The 22,939-nt window shown below is 34.4% G+C and overlaps 1 protein-coding gene and 1 pseudogene across 1 annotated transcript in view; one reads left to right on the top strand and one right to left on the bottom strand.

Annotated features, from left to right (window-relative positions):
* The window catches only part of Cog5 (component of oligomeric golgi complex 5), a 300,246-nt gene that overhangs the window by 143,693 nt on the left and 133,614 nt on the right, over positions 1–22,939 (top strand). The window lies entirely within an intron of this gene.
* LOC144370678 (zinc finger and SCAN domain-containing protein 4 pseudogene) lies at positions 9,168–10,112 on the bottom strand (annotated as a pseudogene).

Below are 22,939 nucleotides of genomic sequence, written 5' to 3'. Positions count from 1 at the left end.
GATTGGCTGGGTCTCGTGGGCGGAGCCAAAAAAAGCTCCCCAATGAGCAGCTCTGTAGTCTGAAAGGGCAGGGAAACAGCCCAGTGAGCATCACCGCAGAGGAGCCAATGAGCTAGAAGTTGCTGGGGCCGCTGTGAGGCAATCATCAGCTGGCAGTCTGAAAGTTTGCTGGGGCTTCTTTGGCTGTGGCTCTCAACACTGGGTAACTTACAAACAACAGAAATTTGTTTCAAGTCCAAGATCAAGATCAGCAGATTGGGTGTCTGGTGATGCCCCACTTTCTGGTTTACAGAAGGCACCTTCTCTTTATTTCCTCACATGGTTCAAGGAGTGAAGGAGCACTGTGGAGTTTCTCTTTCTGCAGAAACTTGTGACCTAATCTGCTCCCAAATACCCCACTTTCTAATAGTATCATCTTGAAGGTTAGGATTTCAACATATGAATGTGGGGAGGGACACAAACATTTAGACCATAGCAGCTTCTTACATAATTTTCCTAAAGGGAGAAAAATGTACTGATTTATAAGTATTAACATTCTGGTTTGATTCAGAGTTTACTATATTTCTTGTCTGTAAATTAATATTTATGTTTATAAACTTACTTATTTCTGAATTTAATTTTGTGTGTATTTTTTTTCTCAGTCTGGGTCCTCTGGCTTATTTTCATGAAGTCTGGTTTCTGGCTTTGCAGAGCTAAGAGGGTTAAGCCCTTAATAATGATGCCACTGGGATCATTATTGGGCAGGAGAGTGTCTTTTGGAGAGAGCCTGTGTTTTGGAGCTAAAGCCTCTTCTTCTTGGAGAGCAACACCTTGTCAGCAGGCAGTTTAGGGATTAAGAATGAAACTTTTATTAAATGTTCTTACTTGCCAGGTTTTGTTAGTAACTTTATGTTGATTATAAATTATAATAACAAATATGTAAGGAAGAAATAATTACCAACTTTCTATATAGGTAAGTATGGAAGATATGGAAGTATGGAAGATATAGGAAAGATATGGAAAGCCTAGAAAATTAACTGACAAGTATATAGCTGGCAAGTGGCAGAATCATGATCAGGAGCTCCTACTTTTCCCCTTTCTTTATTAAGCCAAGCACTTTTTTCTGATTTTGTTAAATAATTACATTGAAGACTATTAGATAATTTGTGTAGTAGTTCATATTGGAAAATAAATTTTTATGGCATTTTTTTCATTTATAATGTAAAAATGACTTTAGGAAGTCTCCATGTGATGTCTGATCCAAACTGGTCACTCAGTATTCCTCAGAATTTTTGTTCTCTGGCTTTTTCTATTTTCATCATCTGAAATTACTTCTTTAGACTTTTCGATCTTCTATCAGCCTTCCTCCTCTTACTTCTACCCTCTTAGCAGATGCCCTTAATTTCTACTTCATAGAGAAGCCTTCCACATCACCTGTGCACTAGATCTATTTTATTTTGTTAGAACCTTATGTTGTTGATATTTCTATTTCTTATTTATATCATCATCTCATCCTTTCGCTTTTACTTGGTCCGTATCAGCATTTAAACATGTTTGTTTTATACCACTTTCTCCTTTTCAGCCCTACAGCTTTCTTTTAGTTTTTCACATTCCATTTTTCCTTTCTCCATTAAGGACTTTGTGTTTTTTTTTTTTTTGGTTGTTGATGTTGTTTTATTTTTATTTATTTATTTTTTTGTCCTGGAAATACTCTCTTCACTTCTTATTAGAACATATACTGCAGCATTTATCTATCTATCTATCTATCTATCTATCTATCTATCTATCTACCTATCTATCTATCTATTTACTTATTTTTGGTACTGGGGATTGAACTCAAGGACACTTAACCACCGAACCACATCTCCAGGCCCTTTTTGTATTATATTTACAGACAGGGTCTCAGTGAGTTGCTTATTAGCTCCTTGCTAAATTGATGAGGCTGTCTTTGAACTTGTGAAACTCCTGTGTCAGCCTCTGGAGCCACTGGGATTATAGGCATACACCACTGTGCCCGGCTTATTTATCTTTGTTTGTCATATATATATATATATATATATATATATATATAAATGTATATCTGGTAGTTGTAGATGGACAGAATGCCTTTAATTTTTTTATTTGTTTATTTATTTTTTTATGTGGTGCTAAGGATTGAACTCAGTGCCTCACACATGCTGGTGCTCTGCTATTGAGCTACAGCCCCAGTCCTATTTATCTTTCTTAAATTATATTCTCTCACTTATCCGAGATCATTGATATAATTAAGTATATAATTAATATTTAGTATATATAGCTACTAAAAGAAGTAATTTTGAGATACTATTACATTTATAAAATATTGTACTCTTAAGTACTTTATGAGCTCATAGTATGAAGAGGTACTCAGTTAAGAAAGAACTTTTGAAAGATTATATCCTGTCATCACTTGCATTTAATAATCAATTTCTGATACTAATTTGATTTCTCAAAATTGTTGGTGATCCTTGTGTATGTAGTTGATGCCATCATTTTTATTATCAATTTTTTTGTATGTTACTGGGGGGGAATATCAATTAATTATAAAACTACAATAGTGTAAGAAACTTTTTTCTTTTTTATTCTTTTTAGCTATACATGATAGTAGAGTATATTTTGACATATTATAGTATAACTTATTCTAATTAGGATCCCAGTCTTGTGGTTGTACATTATGTAGAGTTTTACCGGTAGTGTATTCATACATCAACATAGGAAAGTTTTAGCATAAGAATCATTGTTATCTTTACCAGTTGTTGAATTCACAGTAGTTAAGAGCAACAAAAATGTTCATCTTCCTTGTTGTCAGTGATTTTGGATGATTTAGCAGTTGACTGATAAGTCAATGAGATTTTTTTCACAAAATCAAATTGTGGAGCTGGGGTTATAGCTCAGCAGTGGAGCACTTGCATCACCCATTCGAGGCACTGGGTTAATCCTCATCGTCACATTAAAAAAATAAATAATATAAATAAAGGAAAGATATAAAAAATCAAATTGTTATTGTCTGATAGAATCACCTTCAAGAAACAGATGCTGTTTCTACCACTTCTTTGTATTCCACCCTTAATAAAATAACAGTAATAATGATGATAATTACCAAACTGTAATTTGCAGATAAATTGTCACTTCTGTTGAATGGCTGCTGTGCTATGCATACATTTGTGCCTTCCTCCCAGTTTATATGTTGAAATCCTAACATCTGTGGTTATGATATTAAGAGATTGGGTCATTGGGAAGCGTAAATTAGCTCATGAAGGTGGTGGAGTCTTGATAAGTGGGATTAGTGCCCTTACAGGAGACATTCTCAACTTTTCATCAACCATATCCTCTTATCCCAATTCTCATTTTACTGAGAGAACTCTCGTTTTACTTGACTGAGAGAACTCCCATTCTTTTTGCCATATAAGATTATAACTAGGGGTTGGGGTTATAGCTCAGTGGTAGGGTGCTTGCTTGCCTTGCACATGTGAGGCACTGAGTTCAATCCTCAGTAGTACCACATTTAAAAAATGAATAAAATAAATAAAGATATTATGTCCATTAAAAAAATAAAAATAAAAGGTTACAGCTGAAAGATATTCTTGTATGGATTCAAAGGCATGCCCTCACTGAGTACCCCATCTTTTGGCACTTTGATTTGGAATTCCCAATTCCAAAATTGTGAGAAATAAATTTCTTTTGTTTCATAAGTCATCCAGCTTATGGTATTTTGTTATAGCAGTCCAGAGTCTAAGACAGTAGCCAGTCTTTCATTATCTGAAACAGCTGTTTAATAAAAGAAAGTTAGTGTAATTTATTTAGCATTCCTTTTCATACTTTTTTTTTTTTTTTAGTTAATGCAGGTATCTGTTGGATAGTTACCCTCTTTTTTTCCTTGTTAATTGACTAAGTGTGTTGCATTAACATTTTTTTTTGAGAGAGTGAGAGAGGAGAGAGAGAGAGAGAGAGAGAGAGAGAGAGAGAGAGAGAGAGAGAGAGAGAGAGAGAGAGAGAATTTTTAATATTTATTTTTTAGTTCTCGGCGGACACAACATCTTTGTTGGTATGTGGTGCTGAGGTTCGAACTCGGGCCGCACGCATGCCAGGCGGGCGCGCTACCGCTTGAGCCACATCCCCAGCCCTGCATTAACATTTATAAGTGTTAAATTGTTATGTAGTATTACAAAATCCCTACTGCACTGATATAAAATTTCAGTTTTCAAACTTACACACTAAATGACTACTTATATACAGAGAAACTGTTACTTTTTCCTACATAATGTATATAAATAAATTTCCAACTTCAATCTTGTTATTTCTATATGGAAAAGCCTTTTAGAAAGGCTTATTATTATTTCTATGTGGAAAAAATTTATAGTAGTACCACTGCCACTTTTCAGACATTTGGAAGGACCGATGGTTTAAAGCAAGCACATCTTCTGGGCAATTGTAGTATATTACCTTATTGGAAAGACATTTCATAGGCAGGTATTGTCACTGTAAGGGCTATCACTGTATGAAGCACCTGCTTCCCTGACTCCTGTTTCTTTCTGTTTTCTAATAACCCTTGGAATCTTTCACTGACAGGAGATAGATAGATAGATAGATAGATAGATAGATAGATAGATAGATAGATAGATAGATAGATAGAAGTAGACTCCATTACTTCAAGCTTTAACTAGCTTTCAAAAATAGGTGATAGATTTTGATCTGGATGAGTTCCTGCATCACCATAGATACGAGGCCCCCACAGTGAAATTGTGACATTTTAATTAGCAGGATGACTTTAACTTGTGAATTATAAGATTTCCTAGTAAACAGTACAGAATTTTGTGGAGATTCAAAGTGGAGGATGATGATGTACTTACTTTCTTGAGAGGTCATCATGAAAGAGGGTCTTTGCATTTAGTTCTTTTAAAGATTAGTATATGGCTTTACTCTGTTCTGTGGTAACTGTTGCTAACAAAGTAACTACATATCCATGAATTTGCTTTTTCCTAAAGCAGAAACCTCCTCAAATGAAGCCCATGGTCCTGGTGCTTATCATTTGTCAGCTAGTAGTACCTACCATGACAATATAATCTAGATGGGGTTCTCTTAGATGACAGAGTAGAATTGAAGTTTATTAGATAAATGCCTACATAGCATACCATATGTGATTATGATATTATGAACTCTTTTTGTGATTAAAAATTCTGAGTGTGTTAAATGGAGTATTAGATGTTAAGCATTTACTTGAGCTTTAAAGAGAAGTTCCTGGCCATGTTGAATACATAAACTATGTAGGTTGTACAACATCATTTTTTTTGTTCTCTCTCTTTCTTAAGGATCCAACAAACATCAATAGCATTTGTCAGTTGATGTTTCAAGCTTAAGAAGACTTTCTATTGCTATATATTAGAATTTTTTTCTGACTCATCTCATAAATTCTAGAATAAATTTGAGTTTACAGAAACTCCTCTTGTCTGTTCTATTTCAATATTTTTTTTCAATAGTTTTTAGGTTTTCCCCTTTTTAGAGACATAATATTTGTATATCTTTATAGGGTACACTGTAGCAATTTGACACATGTATATAATGTACAATAATAAAATTGGGGTAATAAGCATTTTCATCTCCTTAAAAAACAATTTTTAATGTGTTGGGAGTTTTGTACTTTTCTAGAAATTTTAAAATAATATATATATATATTATATATATATATATATAATATATATATATACAATACAACCCCTTATTGGATAACTAGTTTACAGATATTTTCTCCTATTTTGAAATAATATAGATTGTTTTAAAAAATAGTGCTACAGAAAAACCCTCCTCTTAACAGTGTTTTGGAGCCCCTTTTAAACTTCTTGGGCTGGGGATGTGGCTCAAGTGGTAGCACGCTCGCTTGGCATGCCCTGGGTGCTGGGCGCTGGGTTCGATCCTCAGCATTCTGTCCTCCCTCCTTGTACCCTTTCTAGTTTCTAGTGACCACTATTTCATTCTGTGCTTCTATGAGATCACTTTTTTTTTTTTTTTGGTTTTTAAAAAGGAGTGAAATATATAGTTTTTATGTTTGTCTATCTGGCTATTTCAAAGATTTAGAAAATGACTTTATTTCATCCACGTTCCTGAATTGACAGATTTTCATTCTTTTCTGTGGCCGAGTACTATTATTCCCTTTTGCATATATACTGCATTTTCTTTATTCATTCATCCACTGATGGGCAACTAAGTAGATTTCCAAATTTTGGCTGTTGTGAATAGTATTGCAGTAAACATGGGAGTGCAAGTATTTCTTGGGGGGGGTGCGTGTAATGAGTTTATCTCCTTTGGATATATACACAGTAGTGGAATAGCTAGATCTTGTGGTAGTTCCATTTGTAGTTTTTGTTTTGTTTTGTTTTGTTTTTTGTTTTATTTTTTTTTGCAGAATCTCCATACTATTTTCCATAGTGTACTAATTTAGTTTTCTACCAATAGTATATAAGAGTTCTACTTTCACCACATCCTCACCAGCATTTGTTACTTTTTGCCTTTTTTGATGATAGCCATTCTGACTGGGTTGAGATAATATCTGATTGTGCTTCTGAGCTACATTTTCCTGATATTCCCTGATGATTAGTGAGACTGAGAATTTTTTCCACATACTTGTCATTTGTATATCATCCTTTGAGAAGTGTCTGTTCAGTTCTTTAGGCTATTTTTAATTAACTTTTTTTTGGGGGGGCTGGTAATCAGCTTTTTGAGTTTCTTATATATTCAGGTTAACCCCTTATTGGATAACTAGTTTGCAGATATTTTCTCCTATTCTGTAGCTTGTCTCTTAACCATGTTGATTTATTGTTGATTTATGATATGTAGAAGCTTCTTAGTTTGATATAATCCCATTTGTTGACAATGGGGATATGGCTCAGTGGTACACCGCTAGCTTAGTATGTGCAACCCTGGGTTTGATTCCCACTACCCTCTTTTCTTCCCCCAAATGGATAATCCCATTTATCTAATTTTACTTTTGTTGCATGTGCCTTTGGAAATCTACCTGCACCCCCCCCCCCAAAAAAAAATTTCATGCCCAAATGTCTTAGTGTTTTCTTGTAGTAATTTTGTAATTTCAATATTTTAGGTCTTTGATCCAAAGTGTGTTTGTGTGTGTATGTGTGTGTGTGTGTGTTTGTTTTTCTTATTGTTTGTTTTGGTACCAAGGATGGAACCCAGGGGTGCTTAACCACTGAGTCACATCCCAGCACCCCATTTCCGCCCACCACCTTTTTTGAGACTAGGTCTCACTTGGTTGCTTATGGTCTCACTAAATTGCCAAGGCTGGCTTCAAATCTGTAATACTCCTTCCTCAGCCTCCTGAGCTGCTGGGATTACAGGCATGCACCACCATGCCTGGCTCAGTTTGTGTTTATTTTTGTATGACCTGTGAGAGAAGGGATCTAGTTTTGTTCTTCTGAATATGTATATACAATTTTGCCAGCATCATATTATTGAAGAGACTATTTTTTCTTCACTGATTTACAGCACCTTTGTCAAAAATCAGTTCTGTGAACATGCTTTAAATTTCTGGGTTCTTTATTCTGTTCCATTGGTCTATGTGTCTGTTTTTATGACAGTACCATGCTGTTTTGATTATTATAGCTTTGTTATATGTTTTGAAGTCATTTATTGTGATGTTCCCAGCATGATTTTTGCCCCCTGAAGATTGCTTTGGCTATTTTGGATCCTTTGTAGTTCCATTTGAATTTTAGGATTGTATTTTGTCTACCTGTGAAAAAAGTCATTAATATTTTGATGGGAATTTCATTGACTCTGTAGGTTGCTTTGGATAGTATGGTCATTTAATAATATTCATTCTTATAATCTATAAACACAGGATGTTTTTCTATTTTTGTGTGTCCTATATCATTTATTTCATCAGTGTTTTTTAATTTTTATTGTACGGATCTTTCACTTCCTTGGTTAATTTATTCCTAAATATTTTGCAGTTGTTTTAAATAGGATTACTTTCTAAATTTCTTTTACATTAGCGAAAGTTTCTTTTTTCTTTTTTTTTAGAAAAAAAATGAAATGCTGCTTTTTTTGTGTGTTGATTTTGTACTCTATAACTTTACTGAATTTGTTTATCAGTTCCAACAATTTTTTCATGAAATATTTAGGATTTCTGTGTATAAAATCATGTTATCTGCAAAACATGGATAATTTAACTTCTTCCTTTCCAATTCAAATACCCTTTATTTCTTTCTATTGCCCAGTTGGTCTTACTCAGATTTTCAGTACTCTATAAATAAGTATGGTGAAAGTGGGCATCCTTGTCATGTTCCTGATCTTATAGGAAATACTTGGTTTCCTCTAAGTACCATATTTACTGTGGGCTCTTCATACATAGCCTTTAGTATTTTCAGATACATTTCTTCTATACCTAATTTGTTGTGAATTTTTATCATGAATGGATGTTGAATCATGTTTTGTTTATTTGTTCACTGAACAGATATCTATTTAACATTAAATAATAGCCTCACTTTTCTAGATACTTGGAATACTTTAATGAACAAAATCGAGCAATTCTATGCCCTCTTTAGCCTTACATTTTAGTGATGTGAGATAGTAAATAGAGAAAGCCTGATGGAGAAGTTATGTATATATTATCAATGGATAAATACAATGGAAATGTACATATATGTTCATATAAATTATATAGGAGCAGTAGCTAAGGTGCTGAGAGCCATAGCCAAGTAGGAATGACACCTGGCATTTTTGGTTGAAAAGGTGAGGCCAGCAAGCCATTGAGATGATAATGGTTATGTTAAGATGTGTATTCAGTTTGATATTAGACCCCTGCTGTCTGCCTTGTCCTGCTACTTTGGAGCTCTCTGGGATTCCCGGAGAGTTCCTATTGGTTGGGGAAGTGCGGTAGGAGGGATTTCCGGTTGGTGTGATATGTCCCAGGAGAAGGCCCTGTGCCTGGTGTTCCTCGGTGTTTCAGAAATAAAGTTTGTTCTTGCTTGAGTGGCTCGTGATTTTGTGCCTAGCCAGACTGCGACACTAAGGAAGCTTCTGGTATGGAAAGAATACTTTTGAGTCTGATTTTCTGGTGACAGGATGGGTGGTAGCTTCTCTGGCAAAAGGAATATGTGTAGGACTTCTTTTGTGTGAATTCTGTCATAAGCCTCAGGTTGGTTTTGTGGATGAAGGTCTTTTCACATGAAAAGTCTTTTTACTCTGCACATGAAAGGCTTTTCCTTTGTGTGACTCATCTGATGTACATGCAAGTCTGATGTCTGGAAGAAGCTGTTTTGACACTTAGTATGAACAAATGACCTAAAAACCTTGGGACATTTCTCTCACTTGTATGATTTTGGGGCTTTATGGAATTTCTCTTGATGTCCCTCACATGTGGAAGTTCCCTCCTTGCTCAGGTAGGTAGGGACAGGCTTAGAGGAGGACTGTCTGGCTTAGAGAGAAGTATAGGTTGCACCTCCACAGTGATGTTTTGATAAGGTCATTTCAGGGACCCTTTCTGGGAATTAGAGGTACCTATCCTTGCTCTTCTGGAGTTGTGTGAGTATCTCACAACAAACATCTTTCTCTTTAGACCTAGGATAGTCCTCTTCCTGGAAAATGAACAGGGAAAATATGTGAGTCCGTTAACTATTAACAGTGTCATTTACTTGAGCATTTTTCCAGGAATTGTTATATCCATCTTCTTTATCTTCTTGTCTTTTTTCCAAGTAAAGTATCTGGAGATTTCTCAAAGGGTATCAGTATTTCTCTGCTGTTGTGTTCTGCTGACAACGGGTTTTTGAGATGAATAAGGACTTCTCTTAAGGGCATAGTCTCAGAACAAAAGGGTTTCCTGTCCCTGCATGGGAACATGGACTATGACAAGTGGCTTCACACAATCATAGATCAGTTCTTCCATTAATTTCTCCAGATTCTGCCATTGATTCCCATTTCCCTTTCAAAGTGAATTTGTCCCTGCAGTTTCCATTAATCATAAACTGCTCCAGGACCAGTTGAGAAATAATTTAATCCTTACTATGCTTTTCTGGTTGCACCCATGAATGAAAAATCTCATGGAATCTTTGCAATTTTTGCCTTGCACATGAGTTATTGCTTATTAAAATGAGTTGAGCTGAGAGCATGAGAACTCAAGAAATCTCCTCTCCCTTCTGAACAGCAGATCCTTGGATTGGTCTAAATTTTATATTTTCTAATCAACATCATATTGGGGTGTTTCACATTGAAATGAATTTTTGAGATGTAATGTCATTCTTAGCAAAAGTTCTCAGAAAAACTCAGCTTTGGTGATTTAGTCTGAGGATCTGTTTTAAATATTGGTGGATGTTTAAATGTTGTAAATTCCTTCTCTGTTGAACTTCAAATGGAGTAATCTTGGCCTGCACACTGAACTGAGATGTGACTTAGCTTTCTGCTGAGTTAATCTGGTATGTTGAATCTTACCAAATGCTTTTTGTATGTGTATATTTATTGAGATGATCACCAGGTTTTTCTCCTTCATTCTCTTGATATATTGATTTGGGTATGTTGAATCATTCTTGACTCTTAGCCTCTTTGTTCATGGTGTATGATATTTTTTTATGTGCTGTTAAATTTGTTTTGCTAGTATTTAATTGAGAATTTTTGCATGTATGTTTATCAGCAATATGATTTATAGTTCTTTCTGTTGTAACTTTGTCAGGTTTTTGTATCAGGGTAATAATGCTAGCCTCATAAAAAGAGTTTGTCAGAGTGCCTTCTATTTCAGTTTTTTGAAATGGTTTAAGAAGAATTGGAATTAGTTATCTTTCAGATGTTTTGTAAAATTAAGCAAGTAAGGCCATCAGATCCTGGACTATTTTTGGGATTGTGAGGGAGGCTTCTAATTACTGCTTCAGTCTGATTACTCATTATTGGTCTGTTTAGATTTTTTGTTTCTTCAATTTTGGTAAGTTGTGTGTGATCAGGAATTTATCCATTTCTTCTAGGTTTCCCAGTTTTTTGTTTGTTTGTTTGTTTGTTTTTTAGCATATAATTGTTCATCGTAGTTTCTTGTGAGACTTTGTATTTCTGTGGAATCAGTTTAAACATCTCTTTTTTTCATCTGTGATTTCATTTATAATTTTTAAATTGTTGGAGAAATAAACAAGCAATATATATATCAGTCACTGTATGTAGCATGCAAAACCTTTATTATCATGCACTTTTTAACGTATGCTGATCTTGTCTTAAGTAACTATTTTTTTTTGGTGAGCTCTTTAATCCTTTCCTCCTTCCCTCTCCACTCTTATTTGCAATATTTTAATTACCATATGTTCTGTGTCTATATTTTGTTTTATACCGAATGTAAAGTAGTATTGTTATTCTAGGGTTTTCACAGTCATGTTATTGTCCTGTTCTTTGCCAGATTCTCTTATCATGGACCGACCACAGGAACATTTGTTATTGTATTATTTTATTGCCATCTTGCAGTATAGATTCACATCTAATTAACTTTCTGCTTTTAGCTGTAGGGTCTTTTGGATTATTGCTTTCCATAATTTCCAGTTCACTGAATGACATTTTATTTTCATTTTGCTCTCTGAATAATTTTTCAGTAGTTGACTAAATTTTTATTTTATTTTTTACAGAATTCTATCACTGTTCTTTGATTAAAATTTTGTGATTACTCTTTAGTCTAGGTATAATTGTTGTCTCTTTCTCAAAAATTTCACCAAAATGTGTTTGCATTTGGGTAATTCTAAGAGATTTTATTTATACAGTGTTGTGATAGACTTTTATTTTAGTAAATACTATGATTTTTATTTTGTAATTCAGAGAAAATGAAAACCTAGGTAAATACTTTGGGCCATTATAGATGAATTTGTATTTTCTAAAGTTTTATATAATTGTATCTGGCTTAATTTACTCAACATAATTGATGTTCATCTGTATTATATGTTTGGTATTTTGTTCCTATCTTATTGTTTTTATTTATTAATTGTTTTTCATTCATTCATTCATTCATTCATTCATTCATTCATTCATTCATTCATTCTCTTGGCACTGGGGATTGGACCTAGGGTGCTTAACCTCTGAGCTACATCCCCCTTTTCCTCATTTTTATTTTTTATTTTGTGTTCTTGCTAAATTGCTTAGGGCTTTGCTAAGTTGCTGCAGCTGGTCTTGAACCTGTGATCTTCCACAGCCTCCTGAGTTGCTGGGATTACACCAGCACCCACTTCTTATTCCTTTTAATATTTTATTTTATGAAAGTAATCTTTATTCATTCACCTATTGATAGCCTTTTAGGTTATTTTGAGTTTAGCCCTGTGGTAGAAAAAAGCTGCATGAACACTCAAGTGTAGGTCTTAGTGTCAGTAGGTGTTTAAATCTCTGATGGATAAATATCTAAGACAAAATGGCTAGGTTATTGCAAAGAATATTATGGTTTCTTTTTTGCATCCCTCCACCTCCTCACCTCAATTTTTGGGTCTGATGATTGAACCCAGGGCCTCACACATGTAATTTTACCTCTACCCCATGGACTATGTACTCTCAGCATTATTATAGTTACTTTTTTAATTTTAATTTTTGTGGTTGGTACTAGTGATTGAACCCAGGGGCCCCTTACAGCTTAGCTATAGCCCTGGCATATTTTATTGATTATTTTGTGATGGCCTTGCAAAGTTGCTTAGGATCTCACTAAGCTGCGGAAGCTGACCTAGAACTTTTGAGCTTCCTGTCCAGCCTTCAGAGTTTCTGGGATCACACAGCATGTGCCTAAGTGGCTATGGTTACTTTCTAAAGAGACTGTAAGTTGTGGAAAGTGGCTCTGTTGTTTTACATCCCCATGTCATAAGCTTAGAATTCTAGTTTCTTTAAATCCTTGCCACAGTTTGATTTTGGCAGTCTTTTTCATTTTTACCTTTGTAGTAAGTGTGTTGAAGATTCTCATGTGCAATTGTAATTTGCTGTTTTAATATTTGAAGATGTGAACAATTTTTCAAATACATATTGTGAAGGGTCTTTGTCCAAGTTTTAAAGGGTATATTGTCTTCTCATTATTGAATTGAAAGAATTCTTAATAAATTCTGCATTCAAGTCTTTTGTCATATCTATATATTATAGATGTTTTTTTATTTGTGGTTTCTCTTTTTCCCTTAGTGTTGTTATTGAGGTGTAACATACATTTCATAATATTCATGCCATTAAGTTTATACTTTTGATGAGTTTTAGTAAATTTATATAGTTGATAACTCAGGTTAGAATACTGTTATCATCCCCAAAAAGATTCCCTCATGCCTATTTGTACTCACTTTGTCCTCCTGCCTCTAAGTCTTGGTAATTACTAATTCTTCATTGCTTCTATAGATTTTCATATAAATACAATCAAAAGACAGATAATCTTATGATTCCAGTTTCTGTCACTTAGCACAGTGTTTTATTTAGGTTCCTCCATCTTGCAGTAGTATATGTAAGTAGTCCTTTGTGGAGTAATATTCCATTCTATGGATATTCTGTTTGTTTATGTCTTGATAGGTTGATGATTATTGATTTAGTTATAGTTCTTTGTCTGTTAAGAATGATACTACCTTTTCCCCTTTGTTTTTATTTTTTATTTTTTGGGTACTGGGGATTGAACTCAGGGACACTTAAGCACTGAGCAACATCTCTAGCCAATATTTTGTATTTTATTTAGATATAGGGTCACACTGAGTTGCTTAGTGCATAACAACAGTTCCTGAGACTGGCTTTGAACTTGAGATTTTCCTGCTTCAGCCTCCTGAGCCTCTGGGATTACAGATGTGTGCCACCACACCCAGCTGGTATTATCTTTTTGAAAAGCAAAGAAATTTTTTAGTTTTGATAAAATCCAGTTTTATTCATTCTTTCTTTTGTATATGATTTTAAAAGTTATATATACTAAAGTTATAAAGATTCTTCATATATATTCTCTTAGAAGTTTTATCTTTCAGGTCTTTTTTTTTTTTTTTTAAAGTACCTGGGATTGAACTAATGGTGTTCTACCACTGAATTACATCCCTATCCATTTTTATTTTTTTTTATTTTGTTTATTTTTAATTGGTTCTTTTTAGTTAAACATGATGGTACAATTTATTTTGAAAAAAATTATACAAGCATAGATTTTATCTTATTTTAACTAGTACAGCATTCTTATGGATATACACAATAGTGAGATTCACTTAGGTATTTTCACATATCTACATAGGAAAATTATGTCCTATTCATTCCACTATCTTTCCTATTCCCATATTCTATTCTCTTCCCTTCATTCCCCTTTGTCTGATTTGAGACAAGCTCTTGCTAAATTGCTGAGTTTTTATGTGCAGTACGAATTTCATTTGTTTCTGTGGATTTAGTTATTTGAGCACCTTTTGTTGAAAATGACTTTTCCCTTCCCTTAGTTATTAATACATTATGAATTTGTGCATACTTTGACATGTCAGGGTTTTTAGCCCCCCCCCCCCCCCATTTCCTCCTGACCTGCCTGAGAGATGGGGAAAGCATGTCCCAACCAGGACAAGCCAAGAAAGGCAAAAGTCAACTGGCCATCTGCACCCAGCCCTCCCTGGCAGGAGGACAGTCAGATGTGTCAGGGAGACCAGTCAAAGCAGGATCTTGTTTATTGAGAAAACACACACAGCTAATATAATGTACAGGAGTCAATCAGGATAAAGGTCAGCAGGGTGGGGAGAGTTCACATGTACACCCATTCTACAGGCAGTAGTGGGAGACACAACCTGTCCATGAGGGCAGAAGAGTCCTGGACCTATCCTAGAGGTGGTCTTTTTTTTCCATCACCACCCACAGCACCACCTCCTGGCTGATCGCCAGGTACCATCCTAGCCATGTGCGGGGCCCCAAGACTAGGAAGCGGGCAGCAAGTCAGCAAGCTAGGTTTCCTCCTAGCAACATGCCTCACATGCCACATCATGCCCTACATGGACATCTTGAGAATATTTAATTCTTTGTCAGTCTTTCTCCTAATGATTTTAACATGCTTAATAATTTTTCAATTTTTAACTAAATCTTTCTCCCCCCACCCCGCTCTCTCTCTGGTGCTGGGGATTAAACTGGCTTCTTGTGCATGCTAAGCCTGTCTTCTATTACTCTGTTGACTCTGCTTAAATCTTTAAATGTCTTTCATCAGGAATTGTGAAAGGGTTATTTTCTACTTTGTTATTTCTCTGTATTTATTAGTTGTGATTCTTTTGTAGAAAAGGGCTTTAACTCAGCAACTATAGGTATTTGGTTACTCTGAACAGCAGTATCTTTTGAAAATGAATAGTCAACAGATACATTTAAAAATGTTCACCATCTCTAACAATTAGAGAAATACCAATTAAAACTACACTGAGATTCTATTTCACTCCAATCAGAATGGCAATTATCAAGAATATAAGTGACATCAGGAGACAGAGGCAGGAGGATCACAAGTTCAAAGCCAGCTTTAGCAACAGTGAAGCACTAAATCACTCAGTGAGATCCTGTCTCTAAGTAATTTTACAAAATAGGGCTGAGGAATGTGGCTTAGTGGTCAAGTGCCCCTGAGTTCAATCCCAGGTACCCCTCCACCCCTCAAAAAAAGGATACAAGTGCCATAAATGTTGGTGAGGATGTGGGGGAAAAGATTCACTCATACATTGCTGGTGAGACTTGCAATAGTCTGGAAAGCAATATGGAGATTCCTCTGAAAAGTTGAAATGGAACCACCATTTGACCTAGATGTCCCACTCCTTGGTGTATACCCACAGGACTTACAATCAGCATAATAACAGTGACACAGCTACCCCAATGTTTATAGCAGCTCAGTTTACAATAGCTTAGCTGTGGAACCAACCTAGGTACCCTTCAAAAGATGATTGGAAAAAGAATATGTGGTACATATACAAAATGGAATACCATCCATGCATAAAGAAGAATGAAATATTGGCATTTGCCTGTGAATGGATGGAACTAGAGATTATCATGTTAAGTGAAATAAGCCAAACCCCAGAAGCCAAAGGCCAAATGTCCTCTTTGATATGCAGATGTTGACTCATATTAAGAGAGGGTATAGAAGTTCACTGGCTTAGACAAAGGGGGATGAAGGAAGGGAGGAGGAATAGGAATAGGGAAGACAGTGGAATGAATAGGACATAACTTTCCAATGTTCTTATATGAATATACAACCAGTGTAACTTCACCTCATATATCACCACAAACATGGGAAGTTACACTCCATGTATATATGATATATCAATATACATTCTACTGTCATGTTTAACTACAAAGAACAAATAAAAATTGAAAAGAAAGTGATTTTTGTCCTTCACTGCCTATGTTCATAGTAACCAGTTAATGTAATAGTTACTACCAATGGTAGCAGAAGATTTTGTTCTTTTTCTCCTTTTTTAAAAAAAGGACTATTATGGGCTCATATATTTTTGCATATTGTTTTTCAGTCGTGCTGGATGTGACAGCTAGAACTCGTAACAATAAGCTAGGTTAATAATGACTTATACAGACATTTGTCTGTATATATACCATACCAGCATTGTTTCAGCTATCCAGGATCTTTTTTTTTCTTTAACATTTTATTATTTTCTTAAACAATTATTATTTTTATTCATTTGCTTGTTCCATTATGGTTACAAGGTAGCTGTCACATCCCTAGGCATTAGGTCTGTGTTGAAAGTAGGCTAGTGCCAGTTGCCAGCCAAAAAGGCAGTTTTATAAAATCCTTTCCCAAAATTGCCTCAGCAAACCTGTCCTTCTGTCTCGTTGGCAACACCCCAGCTGTCAGCAGGACTGTGCAAGCAAATATCTGGCAAAGAGGAACAGAACTGCCAAAAATGGCTTAGGCTTCTCATGAGGTATATACCTTGCCACTCGTAAAGGATTTTACTTATAAGGAGGAAAGGAGAATTTGTAGGGGTACATAGCTAATAAATCTTGCCACAAATATCTTTGATAAAGCATAGAATGACTAGAATTATTCCATTATATAGTTGTTGGGAATTGGTTCCCAGACCTCTATACCGAAATGGTAGCACACTTATATCATTATATTACGTATAACACCTAACAGTGTAAGTGCTATGTAAGCAGTTGTTATGCTGTATTATATGGTTTAGAGAATAACAAGAAGAAAATAGTCTGTATGTATTCAATAACAGACGTGTGTGTGTATTTGTGTATGTATGTGTGTATATATATATATATACATATATATATATTTATGTATATATATATAACCTTTTTTTTCTTGTATAAGGATTTAATCCAGGGGTGCTTTACTACTGAGCTCTATCCCCAGTCCTTTTTTTATTTTTTATTTTGAGACAGGGTCTAACTAACTTGCTGAAGGTATTGCTAAATTGCTGAGGCTGGCCTTCAACTTGTGAACCTCCTGCCTATGCCTCTCAAGACACCGGGATAACAGGCAGGTGTCTCTGTGTCCAGCTACAGACACAATTTAAACAAATATGGATCTGTGGTTGATTGAGTTTATAAATGTGGAATTCATGAATATAGAGGGCTAACTTTATTACTTTATTTAAAAAGTAAGATCTATTTATATATTTACTTAAAACATTTACATTCAAGCATTAAAGTTTGGGGGCTTGCCACATCAATTTGTCATGATTATTTTTCCTATAAAGTTCATCTTGTTGAAGGCATCTGTAGTATCCTTGAAATACTAGTTATTGTTTTCTAATATCATGGGAATGCTATTCCAAATATAGGTATCATTTGAAAACTTCAGTGCCAAACTATGGATTTTTATATATGTGTTCTTCAGATTAATTTTATAAAAATATTTGGAAGCTAAAATAGCCCTTTTTCTCCATATTGATCATTGCTGTCTTCTTTTCCTCTTTTTCTTAGATTCTTTTATGTGCTATCACTTTTCCTATAGAACTTTCCTTTTCTAATCCATGGTCATCTTCAATTTCCCCTCTCCTTTTTCTTTTTGTTCTCATTCTTTCACTTGCCTTTTTATATATTTTCTTTCTTTTTTTTTTCCTGCCTATCTTCACAATAAGGGCTAAAATAAAGTCAGTTTTTGGTTGATAAGTTCTTAGTGTGTATTAAATGTTCTTCTTAATATCTTAATTTCATTTATGTTGTGCACTGTTGACTGTTGATTGTTAACAGATTCTGGAATAATCCTATTATATTAGTTGAAAAATACATATTAAGTATTAATGGGCTGCATGTTACTGAATCAGAAAAGCTCCTGGTAAGCTCTGAATCACAACCAAGGTAGCTAATATAATTCTTGCTTTTAAATTACTTTATTTAATGAGATTTTCTCCTCCTTTAGTATTTGTAATCTCTCATGGAGCTCCATTATAAGTATTCACTATTGTGGGCAAGTGGTTACTCCAAAAAGCATCAGCTCTGTATATCATGTTAGGGCATATGCACACAGATATCATAAGCTGTCTTAAATATTTTGACTTAATGTACAGTTGTTAGGTATAGGTATTATGAATATATTAACAGTGTTTTTCTCAAATAAGATATTAGAATTTTTATGATTTCTTAATTTTGTATGATGATGGTACTGTGGTTTTTATTATCTTAGCTTTACCTGAATATCTGCCTAATTAAATATTCTTTCCAGAATATTGAAAGAATTATCTGCTTTGTGTTTAAGATTCTTATATTTGTATTTTTTCATTAAAAAATATCAACAGTACTTCATAGTTTTTTCCATAGTACTAATTGTCTGTATAGTGAAAGATAGCTACTCTGAATTTTTTATTGACTTTGCATTTTTTTTTTTTAACTTTGCATCTTTTTAACTATGGCCTTTATGTCTTTGGTGAAATCAGATAAGCTGGGAACACATGGATCATTTATCTTTCTTCCCCTTTTGCACATCACCCCTCTGTCTTTCTCCTCTCCCCTTTTCCTTCTTTTTCTTATGTTCTCCTTCTTCCATCTCCTCTCCCCCCTCTTTGTAGTTGGACACAATACCGTTATTTTATTGATTTATATGTGGTGCTGAGGATCAAACCCAGGGCCCTGCATGTGCCAGGCAAGTGCTCTACCACTGAGCTACAACCCCAGCCCCTCCCATCTCTTTTTAAGGTGATTTTGGATTCCTAATTTTTTGTCTCAGTTGAATGTGAAATGAGGTGTTAATCAGTATTGAATAAATTTTGTAGTTCTGCAATTTCTTACTAATAAATTATTTTGCTTAATCCATGCTTGTTTTTCAATTAAAGATTAGTTGAAAATCAACTAAGACTATCAGAGGACATAAACTTTTGTGAATAGAGTCATATCGTTGAGTGGACATGGACTTTGTCAGCATAACATCAGCAAAGTTTATATTTTGTGTTTGTAGTTTTCCTTCTTTTATGTTGTTGCCCTTCTTAAATATAAAGATGGAAGAAAAAGAATGTAATGTCTAAAGAATTATTGTATTTGAGGAGCAAGTAGAATGTGATTGATTATCTTCATGATACTTATCAGAGTTTTAATATACGGCTGTCATCCATAGTGAACTCATGGAGTTCTATATGGTATTTTTACATTTTATTTCTAATCAGATCCTGTCATTCTTTTCATTTCTAATTTCAATTATGTAAAGCCTTAAAATTCTGTTGAACTTGATTTAAAGCTATATTTATGCTCATAAAGGTTATTTCATACTAGCCTATGGCTTCATAAACACTAGAATATTGTTTCTGTTTCATGGAATACTCTTTATGGTAGTCTTGCTGTATCTCTGTTGCATTTGCTGTGTGCCAGCTGTTGCTTTGGATACAGTGTTCCTATTTTGGCAAGCTTTTTAGAGATCTCAACTATGATTTCTTTTCTCCCTTATGATCCTATAGAGATTTAGAAAGAGAAAAATATATTACATCATATTATTTCCCAAGCAGAAAAACAAAAGTAATTTAAATTTAGTAAAGAAAATAATTGTGCCATATTCTGAAATGCTTCTGAGGTGATCATAGTCTGTTTTTCTTTTTTTTCTTACAAAAATTATCATTTTGCTCATCACATTATATCTTTTGTCTAATTTTATATAACAATTTACAAAATTTGAGATTTCATTTAAGATTGATTTATTGAAAGTCATAGTGACCATTTATAGAAGAGTTATTTTTAGAATATTGAATATTTCATTTAAAGTGAAAACATTGTCTAGAAAATATTGCTACTTTATAGGTAGAAATTTCATTCTTAATACCGTAGTATTTAAAAAATTTTTTTAGTTTTTCTGTTTTGGGATCTCTTATAGTTGTCAGATTCTGTTTCTCACCTGCAAAATTGGTACACCTGGAGAACTTCTAAAGACAAATGGTGGACAGGATGACCAGCTACAGAAAGTATAAATAGGCAGTGAAGGGCCCAAGATCTAAACCTGGGCTGCCACTAAGCAGTTATGGGGGGTTTACCCTCTTGCTCTCTTTGTTTCCTTAACTCAAAAGGACATTGCAGTATTTAACCTACCTTACGTGTTTGGTGATGACAAAATGCAATTAGTGGATGTGCAGGCTCCTTTTAACAGCTAGAAGCAATATTCATTTATAAAGCATTGTTATCTTGGGAAGAGCATCTTCTTGGCCAAGTACTATTTTCAGCAGATCAGGATGGGGCATTTTAATGAATCTAGACCACCCAAGAGTTTACTAATAATAGGTGTGGTTTTGTAAAGAGATGGATTTGGTAGGGAATGTAAAAGAACAAAAAGTGGAGGTCCTAGACCTGTTCCTGGAACACTAAGAAAATAGGTCCACAAAATAGACAGTTTAAAGATGAGCAGTGAATTGAAGTACTTACATTGTGTTTGTCAGGATTACTTGTGGAATGAGGTGGAGGCTGCTCCTGTTAAGGACAGTGTCTAATTTTAGTGATTTAAACTGTATAAAGTTGTGATTTGCAGCAGAGTGTGGGGAGTCAGATAAGTGAGGGAAGAAGTTGATTAATTGTCCTATGCCGATTTAAATCATCAACTCCCCAGAGATGACAGCGATCCGGAGTACTAGGGAAGAGAAAGTTTCTTCATGGACAGTTTTCTTTGGGACTTTAAACTTGAGGAAAATTGTGGTGTGCAGGTAGGTACTTTTTAGCAGGATGGGACTAAATTGTTTATTTGTTCAGACAGGTAACACAGTACTGGTTTCCCAACAGTGAGTTGAGATTCTTATCAGCCATGCTGATATTTCATCAGTCCCAGTAAAATTAGAAGTAAGAACTTGGTAATGAGTTAGTCATAGTATTTAAAAAAGAGTATCTCTGGTTCTGAGAATTTCTCATCTAATTTTATTTGCTTATTTTTGGGTATTTCAATATTTTATGAGTAATGATAGTAGAGGGTTTTTTTTTTCCCCTTAACAAAATAATAAGATATTATTACTTTCTGGTCATTCTCTTTACAGACTTTTCTTTAATTGTTATTTTCAAGAAAACATTGTTATTTGGAAGGGGCTTTAATATGAAATGCATACTTGAATCCCTGTTTTGCCTTCTGTTCTTTGTTGCGTAATTCTCTTAATTCCTCAATGTCCTACCTTTCCCATCCTTAATTAGGAAATAATAATAACTACCTTGAACATTTATTGGAGAAGATATCATGTATATCAAGAGCTTAAAATAATACCTTGTTCATAATAGAGCTTACTAGGTAATTACAGCAGAAATACTTATTCAAGACCATAAACTTCCTCACTGTTAAATTGGGGTTTCTGTCTTTGAATAGAGACAATATTTTTGAATTCTGTACAAAGGACACTTAGAGAGCTCTAAAACTATGGAGAATGTCCAAAATGGCATTTCTGAAGAAAAAAGGGTTTTTAAATTTGGTTGCCAAGGATGATATAAGCAGTGGTTCTCAAACTTGGGAGTTTATAAGTCACTTCAGGTCCTTGTTTTGAAATGCACATTTGTTACACATGCAAAAGAATGAAGTTGGATTTTTACCTTGTACTATATACAAAAAATTAACTCAAAATGGATCAAAGACCTAAATGTAAGACCTAAAAATATAAAACTCCTCAACGAAACCAGAGAAAAAGCTTCATAATATCAGATTTGGCAGTGATTTCTGGGATATGGTACCCAAAGCACAGGCAATGAGAAGAAAAATAGATGGATGAATCTGCATCCCACTTGAAAACTTCTGAACAAGGAAGGAAACAGAATAGTGAATAAAGGCAACTTTCAGAATAGGAGAAGATCTTTGCAAAACATATACCTGAGAAGGGGTTAATATTTAGAATATATAAAGGCCTCCTACAACTCAACAACAAAAATCCCAGTCAATAAATGGAAAAATGACTTGAATAGACAGAAAAGACATAAAAGTTACCAAAAAGCATATGAAAACATGCATAATATCACACATTTTTAGGGAAATGCAAATCAAAACCACAATGAGATATTACCTGCTCCTGTATGTTGGCCACTATCAAAACAACATAAGATCATAGGTGTTGGTGAGTATGTGAAGAAATTGGAATCTTTGTGCCCTGTTATTAGGAACTCCATGCAATTTAACAACTTCCTATTCTGTATTCTTCCAACCCTCGACAACCTCCATTCTACTATCTCTCTGAATTTGAGTACTCTGGGTACCTCACATGAGTGGAACCCTATTATTTTTGTCTTTTTGTGACTAGCTTTTTCACTTAGCATAGTGTCCTCACAGTTTATCCATGCGTAGTATATGTTAGAACCTCCAACATTTTAAAGCCTGAACAATATTTCATTATATGCGTGTACTACATTTTGTTTATTCATTAGTGAACACTGGGTTTCAAGCGTATGTGTCTTTTTGTTGCCCTAATCCTATGTATTGGTTTCCTAATAAGCAATTAAAAATTTCCACAGACTAGGTGACTTAAAACAATAGAAACATATTCTTTTATATTTGTGGAGTCTAGAAGTAAAATCAAGGTGCTGACAGAAGCACCCTCCCTCTCCCCAAAAACAAAAGGCTCTAGGGAAGACTCCTTGCTTATTC

This window comes from Ictidomys tridecemlineatus, chromosome 2 (assembly GCF_052094955.1).
Source record: "Ictidomys tridecemlineatus isolate mIctTri1 chromosome 2, mIctTri1.hap1, whole genome shotgun sequence".
NCBI classification, from domain to species: domain Eukaryota; kingdom Metazoa; phylum Chordata; class Mammalia; order Rodentia; family Sciuridae; genus Ictidomys; species Ictidomys tridecemlineatus.
Note: the sequence above shows the minus strand (reverse complement) of the source record. Positions and strands in the feature narration are given on the sequence as shown.